This window comes from Oncorhynchus keta, chromosome 1 (genome assembly GCF_023373465.1).
Source record: "Oncorhynchus keta strain PuntledgeMale-10-30-2019 chromosome 1, Oket_V2, whole genome shotgun sequence".
In the NCBI taxonomy this organism is placed as follows: Eukaryota; Metazoa; Chordata; class Actinopteri; order Salmoniformes; family Salmonidae; genus Oncorhynchus; species Oncorhynchus keta.
In genome coordinates, this window is record NC_068421.1 from 56056040 (window position 1) to 56066051 (window position 10012).

Genomic DNA, 10012 nt, shown 5'->3' on the forward strand with positions numbered 1-10012 from the left:
TATGCAGGCGTTTGTATAGTTCATTGCACTCATTTGGTACATTATTTCTAAGAATCCAGTATCATTTCCATAGAGTATGTGCACCCAGTTATTTGATGCCTCAACTTTACCCTTCCAAATGTAGGTCCATGCACCACTGGGTTTAGAATTGCAATGAGTTAATGGAACATATCAGCATTCACACTTTAAAAAAAATTGAAGGCCTACTTTTTTGCATGTAGCTGATTGATAAAAGATTAATTTACCAACATTACACCCCCCCCATCCTTGGGAATCACACAATTTTGGGAAAATAGTTTCAGTGGAGGTTGGCATGCATGGGAGAGACATCTCAGGGCCAAGTTTATTCTGGGAAAAGGAAATTACACTCTTGTTCTAATGATTTCTAGTAAATTAGTCAACTGTCAGTTCTCTCACAGACATTTCTGCATTGCTCAGTTTATTTTGGTGACAATGTTTCAAGAGGGTGTTACATGTAGTAGATCCATTACTTGTTGAGTCGACGCCTGCAGTGCAAAACACACCGCAAACAACACCTCTCCGACACCTCTATTTTCTCTCCAGCTCTGTTTTTGAACGGTGGGCTCGCTGTATCGCAGTCACCATTGTAATTAGGGGATTTCTAGAAATGTTTCAGGATTGTTATTATGGTTGTAGTCATACAACCATAGGAACAGGCCCAGGTAAACCACAACACCACTAGGGGCTCAAGTCATTAAAGAGGGAGAATTGTGTTACATCAACAACAAAAATACTTAATGTAAGACCAAGGTGTCTATCTATAGTAGTTACTAAGCAAATTCTTATTAATCTATTATTACAATTTTGTTACTGCAGAATTTGGTACAGATTTAAGTTCTGTACGTACTTTACAAATAACGATGCGTATCAATACATCTGAGTCATGTCTGTATGTTAGCCCAATTGTCACCGTGTTTGATATTTAAAGTCTTGCCTACAGCCTAGGTTGTCTTGCCTAAACAGAATACGCTCTTATTAGGCTCCATACAGATCCTATTCAATTCGTGATTCTATGTCAGGCTCACACACACACACACACGTGTGACCTACAGTATCTCTTAGGGTGCTATCTGCGTTCACAGACTGCCGCCACACTACTACTTTTATTGCTTTTCTATAAGTAGACGGACTGTCACGGAAGCTCCCCGTCCATGCTCTACCAAACACGCATAGCAACAGGCCCACATAAATACCACCAACTGTATTCAGATTCTGCCTGTCACATTGAGTGGTATTAATAACACAGTAGTGCCACCATGGTCACAGCACTGCTCTGTCGGGGCTGTCACACTACTGGGAATGGTGTTCTTAAGATCATATATCATGAGAAGGGAGCTGAGGGCAGTCTCCACTCTCTGTGGCTGTCTGTCTGCAAGGACTACTGTATTGATATGGACATTAGTATTCTAGTTGGGGATAGTTCAGTGCTGCTTCAGTCCAGCATTAGCCTCAGTCTGTCTGCCAGTGCTTTACTCCAGAGCACTCTACAGCATGCAGAGATGCTACTTCAGAGGCAGCCACTTCTACCTGTGCTGCGGCACAGTAATAAGAACTGAATTAGAGATGAGGCGAGAAAGGTGAGCTTCTTCCCTGTTTAGAATCCAGGTGATGTGTGAAGGTGTCTTGTTATATGAACAGTGCCTATTGCACTAAACCAACAGACCGTCCCAAGACTTTTCCAACACTTCATATATAGCCTGGATGGCCCACCATGGCTCTAGAAATGGGAAGTCAGTGCTTTGGGCCAATGATTGCCCATGGGTCCTATAAAAAGCAACAGATCTCCTCATTTTGAATTGATGCAATGGTGGTCACACAGTAAGACAAAACTACACAACACCGAGGCTGTGTCACTCGCTGCACTTTCTTTCTTTCAGGGAGTGGATGGAAACTGTACTGGGGGAATCGAAATAGCAACAGTGTGTCAACCCACACAGTTCCCCTTGTCAACGTGGTGCTGCTTCCATCTGCACTAGCTGCAGTCTCACTGAATCCTCCCATACAATAATTACACCACAGACAGTATGACATCATCAGCCCATGCTCACCACATAATAAACCAGCAGGATGTGCTATTAGTGGACAACTGCAAACTAGTGCTATAAACCTCTCATAAAGACAGCGAAACTGTCCATTAGTCTTCTATTTTTAAAGTACCCCTTGCAATCACTAGACAGTTTCGCCCTAGTGCAGCCGTGACCTACTGTATATTTTCCCTCAGTGCCAGCAAGCTACATTTGGATGCTTTGTTAAGCTTACCATATGCTTCCTAGTCAAAATGGCTAATGCATATATTATGACAAAATTTTGTGACGTTTCTGTTCGTTTTGGTGTTTGGCTGTTTGAGCGCACATTTTTCTTGAGGCAAGCCAAAGTTCGGTAGCGGAAGTCTACACTCCTTCGTCTGTGATTGGTCAACAATAAGGATTCTTCAATTAAGTGATTGTTGTCTTTCAACGACAGATGACTCGTTTTCATGCCAATGTTGTTAACTTGAGCAATACTGCATCAAACATCTTGGTTAGATGTAATATCAGGCGACAAAAAAAATGTCAAAATGAATGGCAGAGTCATGATTTATCTTAGATTGATTCGTGACTATTTTTATGAAGTGTTACTGGAGGTTGTTTTGTACAGCGTCTCAAGAGGGACAAACAGTAACATTTCTGTTTTTTTCAAGCAAATCTTTTTAAGGGATTATGCGTGGCACAGATGTTCGCTTCGCCAAATTGAGTTCTGCTAGGAACAAACCGGACCAAGTATGTGGATGCCTTTACAAGGAGGCCAAACCTTGTTCCTGTCTCTTTTGTTTTTCAGCATAACCTGAATATCCTCTCCGTGTTTATTGAGTGTGTCTGATTTAACAGTTTAACACGACGTGTTGACATTTAGTGCATGTAAACATATGTTAATTCAAACCTCGTGGGGCGAGAGCAGATGTTATTGTCTCTCCCTTTTCACTGTTAAAAAGGAATAAAATAGTCTTTTAAAATTCAAATGTCACTTACAACTTCACCTTAAAGGTCCAATGCAGCAGTTTGTATTTCAATATCAAATCATTCCTGGGTAACAATTAAGTACCTTACTGTGATTGTTTTCCAATAAAATGGTAAAAGAATAACCAAAATATGTATACATTTTTTTATGTAAAAAAAAAAATTAGGGGGTAATGTAAGGATCGACGCTGGTGACGAGAAGCAGGTACAGGGAGTGAACATTTTAATAACCACGGACAGGAACAGAATAAGAACTGTTTCTGGACAGGTGAAACGGAACAACCACAATGCTGATACAGGGCTGAATCAGAGGAAACCGACAGATACAGGGAAGGCAATCAAAAGGTGAAGGAGTCCAGGTGAGTTAAATGAGCGCTGATTATTGTAATAATGATGACAGGTGTGCGTAATGAAAGGCAGCCTGGCGCCCTTGAGTGTCAGAGAGGGAGAGCGGGAGCAGGCGTGACAGGTAGCTCAGCTTTAATATTGCAGATAGATTGTAGCTTCCAACAATTTAATTGTCTGCATTATTACCAATCACCCATACAGTATATATTTTCCTGTAAATATATACAGTGCCTTCGGAAAGAATTCAGACCCCATGACTTTTTCCACATTTTGTTACGTTACAGCCTTATTCTAAAATGTATTACATCATTTTTTCCCTCCCCTCATCAATCTACACACAATACCCCATAATGCAAAGCAAAAACTTTTTTTGTAAATACATTTTTTTGCTAATTTATTACAAATATAAACCTGAAATATTGCATTTACATAAGTATTCAGACTGTTTACTCAGTACTTTGTTGAAGCACCTTTGGCAGTGATTACAGCCTTGAGCCTTCTTGGGTTTGATGCTACAAGCTTGGCATACGTGTATTTCGGGAGTTTCTCCCATTCTTCTCTGCAGATCCTCTCAAGCTCTGTCCGGTTGGATGAGGAGCCTTGCTGCACAGCTATTTCCAGGTCTCTCCAGAGATGTTCGATCAGGTTCAAGTCCGGGCTTTAGCTGGGCCATTCAAGGACATTCAGAGACTTTTCCCGAAGCCACTCCCGTGTTGTCTTGGCTGTGTGCTTAGTGTTGTTGTTCTGTTGGGAGGTGAACCTTCGCCCTAGTCTGGGAATCTGCTCCAGAGCGCTCAGGACTTTATCATGGATCTCCCTGTACTTTGCTCCGTTCATCTTTGCCTCAATGCGTCTCCCAGTCCCTGCCACTGGAAAAACATCCCCACAGCATGATACTGCCACCACCATGCTTCACCGTAGGGATGGTGCCAGGTTTCCTCCAGACGTGACACTTGGCATTCAGGCCAAAGGGTTCAACTTTGGTTTCATCAGACCAGAGAATCTTGTTTCTCATGGTCAGAGTCCTTTTGGTGCCTTTTGACAAACTCCAAATGGGCTGTAAATGTGCCTTTTACTGAGGAGTGGCTTCTGTCTGGAAACTCCACTATAAAGACCCGTTTGGTGGAGTGCTGCAGAGATGTTTGTCCTTCTGGAAGGTTCTCCCTACCCCACAGAAGAACTCTGGAGATCTGTCAGAGTAACCATTGGGTTCTTGCTCACCTCCCTGACCAAGGCCCTTCTCCCCCGTTGCTCAGTTTAGCCATGTGGCCACCTCTAGGAAGAGTCTTGACGGTTCAAAACGTCTTCCATTTAAGAATGATGGGGGTCACTGTGTTCTTTGGGACCTTCAATGTTGCAGAAATGTTTTGGTACCCTTTCTCAGATCTGTGCCTCGAAACAATCCTGTATCGGAGCTCTACGGACAATTTTGTCGACCTCAGCTTGGTTTTTGCTCTGATATGCACTGTGGGACCTTATATAGACAGGTGTATGCCTTTCCAAATCATGTCCAATCGATTTAATTTTCCAGTGGTGAACTCCAAGTTGTAGAAACATCTCGAGGATGATCAATGGGAACAGGATGCACCTGAGCTCAATTTTGAGTCTCATAGCAAAGGGTCTGAATAGTTATGTCAATAAGGTATGTTTATTTTTTGTTGTTGTATAAATTAGCATTTTATTTTCTCCGCTTTGTCATTATGGGGTATTGCGTGTAGTAGATTGATGAGGATTTGTAAAAAAAAAAAAAAAAATGGAATAAGGCTGTAACGTAATAAAATGTGGAAAAGAGGAAGGGGTCTGAATACTTTCCAAATGCACTGTATATAAAACAGAATATTTCTGACTGCACTGGGCCTTTTAAACAAACAGTTTTTGTTTAACCTACTGTAAGGTATATGACTCAACAGTTTGTTTGTTAATCATGTTTGAACAAGACAACACGCTAACCTGTCAAATTGTATATACAATAGTCCTACTCCAGTCTCGTTTAAAGCTAATTTATCACCTGATTTACTTAACAAAAGCCACATCTCAATAGGTGGTCAGGGTATCCTCATGATAGGGGGGGTGGGCATTTCCTCTGTCATTCTTTATTGCTTCTCTATTGTTTCTCAAGCAAGGGGGAAGCCGATGACATCACGAATCCCCGTCAGACCGACTCCTTGAATACCCTACCTCTTGAAGTTTGAAGTTACCTGAAATAATGTATATTGAACATCTATTTCATAACACAGACCCATTTCCCCAAATAATTGAAGTGCACATTGTAATCATTTAGTCGGTGCCTTTAGTCATGCACAAAGTGAGGCCCATACAGAAATGGTTTGTCGAGATCTGTGTGGAAGAACTTGACTGGCCTGCACAGAGCCCTGACCTCAAACCCATCGAACACCTTAGGGGTGAATTGGAACGCTGACTACAATCCAGGCCTAATCACCCAACATCTGTGCCCGACCTCACTAATGCTCTTGTAGCTGAATGGAAGCAAGTCCCCGCAGCAATGTTCCAACATCTAGTGGAAATCCTTCCCAGAAGAGTGGAGGCTGTTAGAGCAGAAAAGAGGGGACCAACTCCATTAATGCCCATAATTTTGGAATGAGATGTTCGACGAGCAGGTATCCACATACTTTTGTATTGTATATAAGTGAATTTGTCCGAATACTTTTGGTCCCCTGAAATGGGGGTACTCATTCCAAATAGTGCTCTAATATCTAAACGGTTCTCCCGATTTAGAGATGAAAATACCCTCAAATAAAAGCTGAAAGCACTTTAACCTCATAGTTGTTGTATCATTTTAAATCCAAAGTGCTGGAGTACAGAGCCAAAACATCAAAAAATGTGTGACTGTCCCAATACTTTTGGAGCTCACTGTAGATCTCAACGCCTCTCATGTTTGACTTACATTCATTTTTCCTCAAGTGGTTTTGCCATGTTGTAATCGTCACTGCCGTCAGCAATTCAGAAACACATTTTTTGTGTGCTCCATGGAAGATCTCAATAAATGCCGCTCACTTGAATCGTAAGAGGTTTGTTAATCATCTGCTTGTGGAACATAACAGTACAGGTTGAACCAGAACAACTAGAGCTGGGACTTGTTTTGAGCCGTGCAAATCAATCTGTTGTTAAATAATGCAACATTGGCCTGGATCATTATGAAGAGACCATTGACCCTTTGAATAATGGCAATACACAAAAACACATACATCATCTGGATGGTAAAAACAAAGGTGCTTTGGCATGCGCCTTTACACAGACACACAGATGGTGAAATATGACAATAGAAGCCTAGACAGCTGGAACGAGCTTGCCTGGGGGCAGAGAACTTTCTAGTTGTTTTGGAGTCTGATTTATAATCTGGAGATCTATAATCAAATGGAGCTTCAATTACAGTAATGAACTTTGACTGTGTTTTTTTAGATCCTTCCACAATTCATCCTAGGCTGCTATTATGGCACATTTTGAGGTATAGAATGTATAGGCTAGATTGATATCAAGGCGAACTTTGGTTGTATTGACTCAATGTAATCCAGCGGCTCATTGGCGGCCCTCCCTGGCAGTGGTACAATACATCTGGTCGTTCTGGTTTAGTGACATGGCAGGTGTCAAAGACAAGCCAATCTATTCTGACACTCCTGATGACATTCGTAGGCTGTGTAAGGGAAGATAAGAGGAAGTCTGGGAGACATTGGAAATTGAGAGAGAGAGGAAGATGAGGGAGAGAGAGGAAGATGAGTGAGTGAGAGAGTGAGTGAGTGAGTGAGTGAGTGAGTGAGTGAGTGAGTGAGTGAGTGAGTGAGTGAGTGAGAGAGAGATGTCTGTGGCACCAAGTCGCTTTCATGTCAACAACATTTGTAGATTTTCTTTTTCTGAGTTGTCTCTGGAAGTTCGGTGTCAAAGGAACAGGAGCTTGCTATGCTATTCTGGTGGAGAGAGTACAGAAACATCAATGTTGTGGCAGACATGTTTAATGTATAAGTATTCACATTCATTGAATAAAGCTTATCATATGAAACACACAGTAAAATAGGCCAAGATGATTTCAGCATCAGCTAGAATATACTCTATAAGCAAAAGTCAATTGCCTCTCTTGAGAATGGACCAGGCTTACACAACTTCTACATTATAGATATATCACTGACAAAATTCGTCATCACTTTGCTCTCAGATGTAATTTGGGTCATGTGAACCATCCACTTTTCAGTATGAGACATAGGGAGCTTCTTTTGGAAAGGCACATCTCGCCCTATCCCCATAATGGCCACCCGGTAATGAGCCATGTCTGTGGTGGTGGCCCTTTTCCCTGGGCGACTGTGAAACACTAGAGCCCCCAAAGCCCCACTTGGCTGCCAGTTGCTCTTGTTTTCCACTGCTTCTGACACAAATGTTTTCCCCCAGGAGAGTCATAGATTTCAGCATGGTTATTTCTGTCCTTCCGTTAGCAGAATTGAATAATAACAGGAGGAGAGCGGGGGAAATCACAGGACTGACTGACAGACTGCCTGTCTGTATGGTATGGGAGATCCCATCAAAACAGAATCCGTCCACGACCTCTTTCATTTTCAGAACAGGATACGGTGACCATGTTAATATCCCGAAATGCTACCGGTTCATCCGGTGAAAATTGTACAATAAGTACAGCATCTCCTTATCGTATTGCAGTACTTACCCCGAAACTCGAGATGATATCTCGGAGATTCTCAGAAAATGTCCCCATGTACCCTCTCGATTAATTCCTTCAGTAGCTACATGTTTATGGGCAGAAGACTGAAGCAGCGGCTACAGCACTTACAGTGCCTCCACTCTGCTCTCCCAGAGGGACTGAGTGCGAGTTCATCATATGAGATGAGGACTAGTGGCGACTGGTGTGTCGAGCTGGCACAGGAGAATAGTGTTAATGTGTAAAGAATACACACCACTGTGGGAGATAGCCTTGGAGGTCTGCTACTGAGCCAAACAGATGTATTTGTTTCTATTTGGAGGTCTCTCCGTTGGCTGGCTGCATGATGTAACAAAACATTTCCCCTAACAGTATAGTGCCCTCTTATTTAACATAAGTGGAAGTTTAAAACTCATTATTTGTTGTGAACGGATATGTTAATCTGGTTTGCCCCATTAATTACCGTGGGATGATGAAAACATGCCACCATATCTTTATTGACTGTACAGTCTGGGTATATCTGCCACTACGGTCAGGTTTCCTGTACCCAGATTAAGAGAATTTCCATTGAAAGTGCATTTTAGACCAGGACTAAGCTTAATCAGGATCTGGGAAACCGTCCCCAAGTGTTTTTAGTTATGGGTTTATATTATGTAGCTATGGGATTGTAGGAACTCTCGTGATTGATTAGATTATACATAACCAGAGCTGAATATTCCATTGGAAATACCTTATAATAGGCAGGCCTCATTGTTGTATTGACACATGGCATGTACTACTGTGCTGGCCGACGAGCCAAGATGGTCTATACTGTAGGGCACTGGGGCTGGTGTCATCGATCTGTGCTATTTCACCAATGTATGTACGTGTCAACAGTTGGCGCCCATGTGGAAACATATTGACTTTGGTTCTGACATGGTTCTCACAATGACTCAATGGAAATGATTGGATACCAGCCTTGAACTGAGAGGATGTAGTTTTCCACCCGCCTACCTTTATCAGTCCTTCAGAATCTCACTGTCACGGTGGATTAAATCTGTGATCAGAAAATGATCAGAAAAATTCAAACAAATTACATTACAGTATTTAATTTTTTTTTTGCAAAGAAAAAGCTATGTAATTTCATGTAGTGCAGTTTTCATTAAATTCCTTTCTATAGTCATAACGGATATGATATATATATATATATATATGAGAAATAACACACGGCTGCATGTTGAATAATAGTGTAAGAGATCACAAGAGATCGTAGCTAAATACTGGACTGTGTGCTGCTGGCACACCAAAGGCACCATATCATGCGACATTTGAGACCAGAATGTAAATAAAACGGAGCCTTTTGTCCATAGACATCCCAGCAATGTTGATCCAGTGGCATGCAGTGGACAATACTGAGAAGCAGACTGCTGCAAACCTGACATTTGTCTAGGCCTCTTCTATATGTCTGTTGTGTTTACAATGACATGTATCAATATCAAGGTTGGAGAAGTATAGGCTATTAGAAACTGGGCGGTTCGAGCTCTGAATGCTGATTGGCTGACAGCCGTGGTATATCAGACCGTATACCACAGGTATGACAAAACAGTTATTTTTACTGCTTTAATTACGTTGGTAACCAGTTTATAATAGCAGTAAGACACCTCTGGGGTTTGTGGTATATGGCCAATATACCTCGCCTAAGGGCTGTTCTTAGGCACACCCCCTTGGGCCTCATTACTTAAGTACAGCATTATAGTGGCTTGCGAAAGTATTCATCTCCTTGGCATTTTCCCTATTTTGTTGCCTTACAACCTGGAATTAAAATGTATTCTTTGGGGGGGTTGTATCATTTAATTTACACAACATGTCTACCACTTTGAAGATGCTAAATATTTCTTCTTGTGAAACAAACAAGAAATAAGAAACACACAAAAAAAGAACTTGAGCGTGCATAACTATTCAGCCCCAAAAGTCAATACTTTGTGAAGCCACCTTTTGCAGCAATTAC

General features: G+C 41.7%; 1 long non-coding RNA gene across 1 annotated transcript; it reads left to right on the forward strand.

Moving 5' to 3' along the window:
- The first annotated feature begins 2299 nt into the window (after positions 1-2299).
- LOC118395617 (uncharacterized) lies at positions 2300-6128 on the forward strand. The gene is made up of 3 exons (XR_004827984.2): positions 2300-2780; positions 3185-3376; positions 5485-6128. It is a non-coding gene; the product is annotated as an uncharacterized LOC118395617 (long non-coding RNA).
- Positions 6129-10012: the final 3884 nt, after the last annotated feature.